This window comes from Cetorhinus maximus, chromosome 3 (assembly GCF_964194155.1).
Source record: "Cetorhinus maximus chromosome 3, sCetMax3.hap1.1, whole genome shotgun sequence".
Classification (NCBI taxonomy): domain Eukaryota; kingdom Metazoa; phylum Chordata; class Chondrichthyes; order Lamniformes; family Cetorhinidae; genus Cetorhinus; species Cetorhinus maximus.
Genome location: NC_135881.1, coordinates 33,112,073 through 33,125,102, shown reverse-complemented (window position 1 = coordinate 33,125,102; position 13,030 = coordinate 33,112,073).

Below are 13,030 nucleotides of genomic sequence, written 5' to 3'. Positions count from 1 at the left end.
CCTCATTCCTTATAATTTCACCAATCATAGTTGAACACAAAATAAACATTTGTTCTGCACAAATCTATAGCTGTAGCTATTTGGGCATCCAACACAATTTTCAGCAGTATTTTCAAAGAGGTTTATTGCTACTATTCCAGGAGCTTAAGTTGCCTTCAAGCTCTTTAATGGAGCAACAATAATACTTTAATAGACCCAAGTTCTGGATGTACACATTGCTACTTGGCAGTTTAAATTGTGTTCTAAGAGTATGGGACTCTACTGGGGATTAATGTCTTCTCACAAAACAATTAATTCTCTGGATTTTCACTTAGCTTTCATAAAATGTTCATACATAGTAAAGAGAGTGCTGGATAAAAGGTACAGAGCAAAAACAGTTCTATGTATTATTGATAGTATTGTTTGAAAGAAATGTTAGCTTCTCAAGTATAACATTTTTTTTAATATTGGTTGTTGGTTGTTTGAGAGCCTCCTTCTTTGGCTCATTGTCAATTTTGATCTGATTAGGCTCCTGTGAAGAATCTTGGGAAGTTTTACTACGTTAAATATGCCATATGAATGCAAGTTGCTGTTGAAGTGCTTTTCTAAAAACGATCAGATAATTGTTTAGGTGTTGATTTTCTCTTGCAGCTTGCACGTTAACAAAATTGTACTCGGCATCAATTCATAGAAAAAAAGTTTGTTGACATGGTTTCAAATCCCACCAACACAGCTGGGGAATTCAAATTCAGTTCTTCAAATAAATTTGGAATTAAAAAAAAAGAATCAGTCATGACAAAGCTACCAGATTGTTGGAAAAGCCCATCTGATTCATTAATGTGCTTCAGAGTAGGAAATCCACCATTCTTACTTGACCTGGCCTATTTGTGTCTCCAGATCCATAGGGCAGAATTTTGCCCTTGATGGGCGGGCGGGCAGCCGATTGCCGCTGCCGAAACGGGCCGCGCCACTATTTTGTGCGGGCGGGCCAGCGACTCCCGTGTAGAACGGGAAAATCGTCGCGGGGGCGGGCGTGCTCAGACCGCCGGTTCCAATGGGGAACCGGCAGTCTGTATAAAGAGTGGCCAGGCAGCCTCGTTGAGGCAGTGCACCATGGCCGCTCGAAGAGAGAGAGAGAGGTTGCTCTCACAAGACAGGAGCAGGAGGAGGGGAGCAGGCTGTAGGAGAGGCCAGTGTGCCCCTCGCTTCCCCGATGCATGCCTTGCTGTCCTCCTCCAAGAGGTGCCCAGGTGTCAGGATATTTTGTATCCGGAGGATGGGAGGAGGAGGGCTCCCCACATCACCAGGCAGGTGTGGGAGGAGGTGGGTGATGCAGTAAGCATCCATGATGCTGTGCAACGCACAGGGACCCAGTGCCGCAAATGATTCAATGATTTGCTGCACTCTGGAAGGGTGAGTACCATGTCAGCCTTGGCCATTTTACCCAGCAGGTAGCCTTAGCATTTGAGGACACCCTCCGCCATGTCTTACTGTCGTTACTGCATTGGGCATTAGGCGCACGGTGGGTGGGCAAACAGATAGTGACCAGCCTTAGTGGTTGATGAGAAGATGGGTTCTCCCCACAGCATATGTTGGTGTTTGTCGCATTTGAGTAGCCTGGGGGCAACCTGCAGGGGAGGCAGCTAGACACATACTCAGAACTCCAACACATGTCATATTGATGGTGATGAGATGGTGGAAGGGGAGCCTCAAGGTGTCGTAGCCAAGAGCCATCTGCTGGCCTCGGCACCGCACCTAGTTGCGCCTCCTTACCATGGGCGCTAAGACCCGTGTGTTATTCAAAGTGATGGACGCCGAATGTGTCCAAGGTGTCCGTTGGGGGAGGGGGTGGGGACCAGCCGTACTATCTTCTGGGGACTGAACACCAGTAGTGTGGACAGGAGCGACTGGAGGCCTCAGATGGGCCACTGTGGTTGGGGTGCGGCGTGCGCGTGCAGAGTACATGAGCGATCAGCCCCAATAAATCCTCTTCTCTGTTCTGCAGGCAAAAACTGATCACAATCAGCGGGAGCGCCAGAGGACTGGAGGTGGGCACGCCCTGCTCCAGCGCCTCACAGCCTTCGAGGAGCAGGCCATGGAGCTGGGGAGGAGGCAGGCGGCCAGGGCGGCAGGTAGTGGTGAGGCTAGGGTCCAGCGGCCAGGTATTTGAGGTCCACAGTCCCATCCACTCTGTCTCCCCACCATCCAAACCACTGATGATTGCTGTAGTTGTTAATGCAGCAATACTGCTCATTCACAAACTGAGACACTCTGACATGTGAGTCAAACACAAAGGTCCCTCGTCTCCTTGAGGATGTGCGTCTCCAGCACCTTCCAAAGTTGCCTCATCCCATCTGTGACCACTATCCCCATGGCCTAACATACCATGGCATCACTGCTGCACATCCAAAGACGTTTTGCATCTCAGGAGGGTTTGTTCCTCCACCACCCTTTCAGCCAGTGCGTCCCACATTACTCTGTCCAAAAGGTCCTCAGCACCTCACCTGTCAACCTCATGGCACTCAACTTAAATAAATGCCACCACGGTATTCATCCCTGCACCGAGGGGAAATGTTGCCTTCTGTCCACCCGTTCTATGCCCCTCCTAACGGTATGAATGTCAATAATGTGACCTGTCAATCTCCTGTGCTCCACGGCAAATGTCGCAAGTGTTTGCAATGTTTCCTCATCACTCCAACCCTCCAGGTCACAATGCATCCAGGTCAGGAACCTCTGCACTCTCCCCACTCCAATGGCACATAACATTCCATGTGGCATTCCTGAGGCCATCTGACCAGCCTGTCTGTATGCGCGTCTAATGTTGGGGCCTCCTCTTGACTCTTTTCCACCCCACCAATGTTCATCTCCTTAGGGTCTTGAAGAGTGTGTGAGTTATGAGGCTGGGGGGGGAAAGGGATGAAAGGTGTTACTGACTGGACGCTAACTGATGCACTGTCCTTGTTGTTAATTTCAGCATCACCACCGCATGGCTGCACCCAAAGACAGAGGAGCCCCCCCTCCACACCTGAGGCCCAAAATGTGCAACTTGCGGCACATCACTTCAGCCAGCCAGGCACCAGTACAGCCACAAACACCTTGGAGGAGAATTTAACATCAGCTAGTGTCCCGGGTCACAGTGGAGAGGGCACTTCACAATCGCTGGAGTAGATGGCAGGGGCAGAGAATGCCGATGGTGCCAGCAGCCGGAGGGCTGCAGGGGACGAGGCACATGCTGAGTCCGGCAGTGATGTTGTGCCAGCAGCAGCTGCAGGACAAGCGGCAGGAATCGCGTTTGCATCTGGCAGGGTTGCATGAGGGTGTGCTTCACTTGGTCTCTGTGGTGGGGGAATCCAGGCAGAGTGTCAGTGATGGCATGAACCTCAGGACAGAGCTTCAGGCTTCCTCCATTGAGAGATTGGCGACTCTAATGGAGAGGGGGTTCAATCGGATGGAGAATCTTCTGATTGGGTTACGTTCTGACCTGCAAGCCCTCACAGCGCTAATGGCCACAGGTGGTCATTCCCAATGTGGGAGATGTTCTGGGCACCAAGCATCGGCACTCGGTGACCATCCATCTGCGGTGAGCAGGGAGGCCCAATGTAACTTCACGTCAGTGCAGCAGCTGCCTATCGTCCCTGCGAGCTCCTCTCAGGGCGCTCCGGACGAGGGCAGCAGCTCCTCCGCCCCTCTGCCAGTCAACGTTACATCCATTTAGGCTGCGACAATTGGGGAGGTACCAGTTCTGGAATTGGCCACTCCATCCCAGGCGGGGCCAGCACAGGCTCCACGGGCCAGAGGACGCCCGCCAAGGTCATCGAGGCCAACAGGACAGCAGAGTCAGCAGGCTGTCTCACAAGCCACTCCGAGCGATGGGGCGGCACCTAGACGTAGCACCCGAAAACGAAAGCATAAAGCATGTTAGGCACTCCATGGGTATGTCACTGCTGATTTTGTGTTGGCCTTAGATTAGGAAACAAATACTTATGTTTGCCATAGAGACATTTCTGTTTTATGTTGTACAGAATAAAGTCCACTTTTCTGACCATGGCTGAGGGTGTTTCCTTTGTGCTGCATTTGTATGTTTCACAGACATCTCATGAGTGTTTGAGTGGACATTGATGTTTCTGTACTAAGCCCTTAGTTGCAGCTGATGAGGTGGAAGATGTAGCACCTAAGTGCCACGTGTGGAAGCGCCAGGCAATGCTGGTCCTACTGATCCATGTGTGTGGAGCTAGCTGAAGGTTCATTGGATTAAATTGTCCCGGGTGTCCCTGCCTCCTTGGTGTAATAGCAGGTCGGCGTGCTGCCCCTCATCATTGCCCTGTGCTTCCTCATCCTCTGAGCCACTGCTGGATTCATCATGTGCAGCCTCATCCGCTGCGTCAAGGTCTTCATCGTCAACTGCATCCCCCCTTTCCAGTGCAAGATCGTGCAGAGCGCAGCATGCTACCACTATCAGACAGACACGATCTGGGGGGTACTGGAGTGCGCCCCCTGAGCGGTCCAGGAAACGGAAGCGCATCTTGAGAAGACCGATGGCTCTCTCCACCACAGCCCTTGTGGTGCCGTGGCTCCTATTGTAGCGCTGCTCAGCTTCTGTTCTTGGATGGCGGAGAGGCATCATGAGCCACCTTCTGAGGGGATAGCCCTTGTCACCCAGCAGCCAACTATCCAGCCAAGCCGGAGCACTGAAGAGCCCCGGCACCTGGGAGTGTCTGAGGATGTAGGTGTCGTGGGAGCTGCCTGGGTACCTTGCACAGACTTGTAGAATCATTATCCTGTGATCACACACTATCTGCACGTTCATGGAGTGGAAGCCCTTCCTGTTGACAAAGGCACCAGGCTCACCTGCTGGTGCCTTGATGGCCAAATATGTACAGTCTATTGCACCCTGGACACGGGGGAAGCCAGCAATGGCCGCGAAGCCTCTGGGTCGCTGTGTCTGACTTGCCTGGTCACAGCAGAAGTAGATGAAGGTCGATACCCGTCTGAACAGAGGGTCTGTAACCTGCTTGACACAAGTGTGGACAGCTGATTGGGAGACACCGCAAAGATCACCCACCGACCCCTGGAAGGAGCCGGAGGCATAGAAGTGGAGGGCAACTGTGACCTTCAGAGCCGCTGGCCTGGGGTGTCCACCCACACAGTTAGGGGAGATCTCAGGGCCAATCATCTGACAGGTATAGTTCACTGTCTCCCTTGACAGTCGGAGCCTCAGTCATATTGAGGTAGCTGCTTCATCACCTATAAACCCTGGCAGCAGGATAGTGGCGTCTTCTGCGGCCCCTTCCACCTTGGACAACCTCTTGGCCCTGCGCCCATTGTGCCTGCGCCTGGCCTCCCAAAGGTGGCTCTCCTGGAGGCTGATTTTCCACTCCTGGCCTCTTCCATATTCTATCTCTCCCTTCCTCCTCAGACGAGCTGCCTCCAGTAGAGATGTGAGAACCCATACCCAGGCTAAATGGAGGCCTCCGGAAAGCTGCAGGCCCGATAAAGATAACTGTCTGCAACCCAGACTGGTTTCAAAGTATACAAAGAGCTCATGGAAATCGATGTGAACTGCTAACAATCACGCAGGCAAGTTTAAAACACTTTCTGCATTAAATACTTCATGAAAAACATGAACAACCCCTCTGAGTCCACATATCCTGACAGTGCATGAGTTTTAATAAAAAATAAATAAAATAATAAAAAATCTCCTACCCGCCTGACCGGTGGGCCCGTACACCGAGCCGAAGTTCGCACTGGCCCCTCAAAATCGTCGACAATTAGCAGGTTAAGGGCCTTAACGAGATCTTTAATTAATGGCGGGTGAGCGTCCCGCTGCTGTGCGCACCCGCCGACCGAAATATGGCGTTGCCACGCGCTGACGTTACGCTCGCACGACATCAGCGCGCGACATTTTAAACGCTGACATGCGGGCTCCGCCACCCGCACGTCAGCCAGAAAATGTTGCCCATAGTGTGGCTAACCTGACCTCTGAAATGGTCTAACTAAGCCATTTTAGTTGTCTCAAGGGAACCTGGAGATGGGAATTAAATGCTGGCCTTGCCAGGAATGCCTGTATCTTGTAAATGAATAAAGAAAACTCCCCTGGCTCTTGCATGGTAAATGCTGCCAGAAAAGAGAGTTGGAATATGTATTTATTATTAATGAACTCAAACAAAATGGTTCCTTGGCTCAATTGGTGGCACCCTCACCTCCAAGAAAACCTATAAGTTTAAGTCCCACCTTTGAGTACATGACCTAAGTTGGCCCAGTCCAGTGCTACTGGACTACCAGCTCTGGCTGGTAAAAGTAGGGAAAATCCCAAGATATTCTGTAAGTATATCAATGGGAAGTTGATAACCGGGGAAAGAGTAGGGCCCATTAGGGACCAATAGGGCAATCTATGGGTGGAGCCAGAGGACATCGGTAGAGTGTTGAATGAATACGTCACATCTGTCTTCACCCAAGAGAATGAGGATGAAGGTATGGAACTCGGGGAGAGAGACTGTGAGGTTCTTAAGCAAATTGATATAGGGAGTGACATTGGAGGTGTTGGCAGGCTTAAAAGTGGATAAATCTCCAGGTCCAGATGATTTGTGTCCCAGACTGCTGAGGGAGGAAATTGCAAGGGCTCAGACCCAAATTTTTAACTCCTCTCTGGCCAAGGGGGAAGTGCCAGAGGACTGGAGAACAGCTAATGTGGTTCCGCTATTTAAGAAGGGTTGTAGAGATAAGCCAGGGAACTACAGGCCAGTGAGTGTCACGTCAGGGAAGCTATTGGAGAAAATCTGAAGGAGAGAATCTAACTCCACTTGGAGAGGCAAGGTTTGCCGAAGGGCCATGAGGGCTCGAAACGTTGACTGATTTCTTCTCCGCCGATGCTGCCAGACTTGCTGAGTTTTTCCAGGTAATTCTGTTTTTGTTTTGTTTAAGGTTTGATCAGGGATAGTCAGAATGGCTTTGTCAGAGGGAGGTCATGCCAAACAAATTTGATTGATTTTTTTGAGGAGGTGACCAGGTGTGTAGATGAGGGTAGTGTAGTTGATGTAGTTTATATGGATTTCAGCAAAGCCTTTGACAAGATCCCACATGGGAGACTTATAAAGAACGCAAATGCACATGGGATACAGGGTAATTTGATAAGGTGGATTCAAAATTGGCTTAGTTGTCGGAGACAGAGGGTGATGACTGAAGGATGCTTTAGTGACTGGAAGCCAGTGTCCAGTGGAGTACCACAGGGATCTGTGCTGGGTCCCCTATTATTTGTCATTTATATAAATGACATAGATGACTATGTGGGGGGTAGGATTAGTAAGTTTGCAGATGACACAAAGATTGGCCGGGTGGTTAACAGTGAGGTTGAGTGCCTTGGGCTACAGGAAGATATAGACGGGATGGTCAAATGGGCAGATAAGTGGAAGATGGAATTTAACCCTGAAAAGTGTGAGGTGATACACTTTGGAAGGAGTAATTTGACAAGGAAGTTTTCAATGAATGGCATGACACTAGGAAGTTCTGAGGAACAAAGGGACCTTGGCGTGTGTGTCCATAGATCTCTGAAGGCGGAGGGGCATGTTAGTGGGGTGGTGAAAAAGGCATATGGGACACTTGCCTGTATCAATCGAGGCATAGATTACAAAAGTAGGGAGGTCATGTTGGAGTTGTATACAACCTTGGTGAGGCCACAGCTGGAGTACTGTGTGCAGTTCTGGATGCCATATTATAGGAAGAATGTGATTGCACTGGAGGGGATGCAGAGGAGATTCACCAGGATGTTGCCTAGGATGAAATATTTAAGTTATGAAGAGAGGTTAGATGGACTTGGGTTGCTTTTGTTGGAGCAGAGAAGACTGAGGGGTGACCTGATCGAGGTGTACAAGATTATGAGGGGCATGGACAAGGTGGATAGGGAGCAGCTCTTACCCTTAGTTGAAGGGTCAGTCACGAGGGGACATAACCTCAAGGTGAGGGGCAGGATGTTTAGGAGGGATGTGAGGAAAAACTTTTTTACCCAGAGGGTGGTGACGGTCTGGAATGCACTGCCTGGGAGGGTCGTGGAGGCGGGTTGCCTCACATCCTTTAAAAAGCACCTGGATGAGTACTTAGCACGTCATAACATTCAAGGCTATGGGCCAAGTGCTGGTAAAAGGGATTAGGTAGGTAGGTCAGGTGTTTCTCACGTGTCGGTGCATACTCGATGGGCCGAAGGGCCTCTTCTGCACTGTGATTCTGTGATTCTGTGATACATTGTCAGAGATGAGATTTATCAGAGGAGATAGTAAACTGAAGTTCTGTTTGATAGTTCACATTGGTGTTTTAACAGTGAGAATTTTTCTTTGTGCCCTAGCAAACCAACACCGGCAAAAACTGATTATTCGTCACATTGCTATTGTGGGATTGTGCAGTGTGTAAAATAGTTGCTGTTTAGATGTTTTGCAAAAATACTTCAAAGTAATCTATTGATTCTTTGAGAAACCTTTGGTTGGCTATTCGAATGCCTCCTTCTTTAATCTGAGTAGGCACCAGTGAAGGGTCTTGGGACCTTTTGCTTTGTTAAACCTGCCATATAAATGCAAGTTGCTGTTGAACTGCCTTTGGGCTGTTTCTGACAGACATGAGTCTAGATTCTTGCCAATGACAGGGAGCCTTCTCTGGCATGGCGAAAATAGCGGGGCAGCCCAAAAGTCATAAGTCTTCGCCCCAAACACAGCATTTCTCATTTCCGCAGGGGCGGCAATGGGGGTATTTCATGCACGTGTATTTTACAGAAGCAGCTAGTTGCTTAAATCATCAACTGCCTCCACACTAGTCAGATTTTGGTAGCCTAGGAGTATGGATCCTGAAGTGAGCAAAGCAGACCTGGTAAGAGCAGGTCGACACTTGGTACATTTCTTTGGAGAGCCTTTGAAGAGGTAAGGTGTGGAATTTGCTTTAAAATTTTATTCACAGCCCCTGAAGTGACACAAAATAAATTCCACCTGTCTTCCCTTCACCCAAGGGAGTAAGAGGGTGGAACCCCTGGTGTCACAGGGCAATTATTTTTGCCCCTACTGACTTGCACCCAGGTGCCAAAAAGAACTTTGTGCTGGAGAAGGGCACATAGCGCTTCATGTGAAGGAAGATAGAAGGTGGGCATGGCACCCTCGTACATTGAAGCCATGAAGCCAGTCACCATAAGCAGCTGGAGACCAGAGGGAGGGCAGAAGACCAGGAGGTAGAGACTGTGGCACACACAGCAGGAGGAGGAGGAAGAGAGACAGGGAAAGCAGGTACTACCCTATAGAAGGAGTGTGCAGATGCAAGATTTCCTACCTCAACATGACGGAGAACCAGTGTCGAAAGTCACTGAGGCTAAGCCGTGAGGTGGTGACAGACATGTCACATGGTCCAGCAGCAACTCAAGCAACACTCCCTTGTCCCCTAAGCCCTGTCAATGACTTAGTATGCAAGGGGAGGTGGTGGCATAGTGGTATTGTGGCTGGATTAATAATCCAGCAACCCAGCGTAATGCTCTGGGGCACTGGGTTTGAATCCTGCCATGGCAGGTGGTGGAATTTGAATTCAATAAAAATCTGGAATTTTAAGGCCTATATTTGACTCCAGACCCACAACAATGTGGCTGATTCTTAACTGTCCCCTGAACAGCAAGGCAATTAGGGATGGGTAATAAATGCTGGCCTAGCCAGCAATGCCCACATCTCATGAATTCTTTCTGTGCTCTCAAGTGTACAAACACTCACTGAGTTATGTGTAAGTAAATAGATTAAAGAAGTGCTCAATTGTGTTTTATTCAAGGTGAAATGTGTAACACTAGTGAACCCATCAGTGCTCTGGCGAGATGGTGGTCTGCGCTCACAACCTTATTGAAACATATAAGATTCTTAGGGGTTGACAGGGTAGATGCTGGGGGGGTCTTTCCCTCAGGACCAGAGGCTGTAATCTCAGAGTACGGGGTCGCCTATTTAAAACAGGGATGAGGAGGTATTTCTTCTCTCAGAGTGTAGTGAATCTGTAGAATTCTTCACCACAGAGGGCTGTAGAGGCTGGGGCGTTAAGTCAGTTCAAGGCTGAGATGGACAGATTTTTAATTAGTAAGGGAATCAAGGGTTATGGGGAAAAGGCAGGAAAGTGGAGTTGAGAATTATCAGACCAGCCAAATGGCCTACTTCTGCTCCTACGTCTTATTTTCAGTGCCAAGTGTTGATGTTAATGGGATAAGTGTGTTTGGATTGTTTTAACAAAAACGTCAACACATGAAGAGAGAGATAATGATTTACATTGGCAGAAGTAACATTTTAATCTTGTTAAAAAAGACGTATCTTAGCTTTTATAGATGTTTGACTAACAGATTCGAAAAAAACTTTGAGAAAGATTTAAACTGGTGTTGAGCCAAGAAGACATGAACAAAAATCTAAAAGAAATTTGTTCCTCTTCCATACTCTCTTGTTTAAATTCTTTTTTTTTAAATGGACAATTGCTGGGCTGATAAAATAGCTAGTCACATGGCGTTTGTTCTGTAAAATTCTGAGCAGTTCCAATGGATGAAGGCAAACTCATCAACTTCCTGGAATGTGACTTGTATTGTAGGAACATTTCAGACAAGCCAACAGAAAGAACAAGTAGACGAGACGTCTGCATGAGCCAGCACTGGGCAAAGTAAAAGCTATTTGTGACTCCTCATCTCCAACATTGTGCTAACGGTTCCACAGTTACCTGATCAAAATACAATGGGTTTAACAAGTCTCCTTAAAGTACACCAGTAGCTGAAAGACTCGACCTGAAACCACCCTGTCACATGACCGAGACTTGAGCTGTTTGAATTGCTTTAATTATACAGCTTTTGGATTCTATCTTTGGTTGCTGTCTAATCTCAGAAGTGATAACAGGGCTCCAGGCTATAGCAGCCTGCCCCTGACCTTCATCTCTCTCAAAGCCTGGTCCCCAGAAAGAATCCCGCATTTTACCAACAAAGTGACTAATTTCCTGAAAACAGGAATACTTTACTCTATCTTCATCTGCCTCAGCTTTCAGCCGAGCTCCTAGGAAAAAGACCAGGACTTCAGCCAGACAAAGCCAACTGAAAGAGCCTTCCTTGGACAGTGACTTACTGGACTCTGATCTCATGTGAAACATTAATTCTTATGTTTTTTTTACTGTGATCTTTGCCCTGTACCTCTTTCTTTCCCTTATCCCTCTTTTATTGTGTGGATGTATCGAGGATGCCTAGCGACACTCTCTCCCTGCATTTTGAGTCTGTGTAAAATAAACTAACTCTCTGATTTTACCTTATCTCAAGCTTGCTGTGGGGTTATTAATAAAGAATTGGATCACTCCAAAGAAAATATGCCACCACTTATAAAGGGGGAAATCAAAATCAAAAAAACACCTTTCTGTTTACGGGTGAGTGGTGGGAGGAGAAATCAGGACTATTTTAAAATAAATCCCCGTCCTGCCCGTAACACTGGGAAGAGGGTTTGGATAGACAAGGGGACAAGGGGGAGGGACAAGTGTAACTCATTATGAAGCAGAGGAGGTTGAGGATCAGTAATTGGAGAACTTTTCCATGTCTATTGCCAGGAATGTTTCCTAGGAAAATCATTAATGATACATTCTCCTTAGATTAAGGTAGTACCCTTATAAAATTCCGACTACTGCATCGCCACAACCTTCCTGCTATCTAAATATCTAGGCCTGGATCAACTTGGGAGACCTTTAAAAATGATGTGCAGAACCCAATTCTGAGATTGTCAAACCCGTTCCCGTCAATTTTCACTGGCATGGGTAGCCCTCCCAAATGCCACACTCCAGCCCTTGCTGGCTCCACTGCAGGGATGGGGCATTTTAAAACACCCCCACCCTCCACACCCCAGGCAGGTTTTATGGAGTCGGGAGCCTTCCATTAGTATACATGGTTCTTGGCACCTCAGAGGAGTTGTGAACCATAGGGAATCCCCAGTCTGAAGCGGGGAACCAGAAAAAAAGAGCCACCTGCTCCTGGAATTCTTTCATTGTCAGGCTTTGAAATACAAAATAAAATCTGTTCTTTCAGTTTCAATAGTTAGATGCTGTATTGTAGGTTGACGTGTTTTTACTGTAGTGATTGATTACGAGGCTCCTTCTGCAAAGTTAAGTTCACCATTATATTCACTAGCATTGTGTAAGAGTTGAGATGCATTAGAATACTTTCCCTTATTGAAAAATGCTATTATACATCTGAAAATGAAGAACGCACTGCTTGGGATCACTAAGAGTTGGATTTTTGCGGAGCTGGGCCGTCCTCAGAAGGTTTTAAACATGGTTGGCAAAACTCAATTGTAGGATTCTCATCCCCATTCCAGGAGCTAGTAATTTTTGCTGATGCAGGAGAAGGGTGTGGGTCATGAACCACAGGGGAACCCTAATGGGGCCTGCACCCTGCACTCTTAACCTGGCTGGCTCCATTGCAGGGGTAGGCATCTCACACTCCCTACAATTTATGTGGACCTGCTTCTCAAGGGCACATGGCTCAGTTAAACACTCATGATAAGGCAAAATGGAGGGACAGATGTCTGGCTATTTATTTCTATTGATACAAGTCACAGATGGCCTCACTTTGAATGCTTGGCTGAGCTTCTACCCTCAATAATGGATTAATTCAGCAGAGGTATATTTTCACAGGTGACAGTGGAGTGTTTGTTTTGATTGATTGACATCTTTCTGAGGTTATAATAATTTCTTCCTTATTTGAACGTTTTGTTCAATATCTGTAGGTTTATTTGCACAAGATTAAGAGGGGTGAAGTGAGATAAAGCTCCTGTTATTGGCACTATAATGGCTCTGTCGATTGACACTTTTATAGGATTCTATGAGCAACAGTTTTCTTCAAAGCATATTTCAGAATGGGTGCATTTCAAGAGTTACCATTGGTGTTATATGGCTAATTGGTTCGATGGTGCATACAGGATGGAGGATGCAGAAAGGCCAGGGAAGGGTAATGGATGAGGCATGGGCATCATGGGGTTGGGGGAAATGGGGGCATGGAAGTGGCATGTGTGTCATGGAGGTGACATTGGGGTTTGGCTAT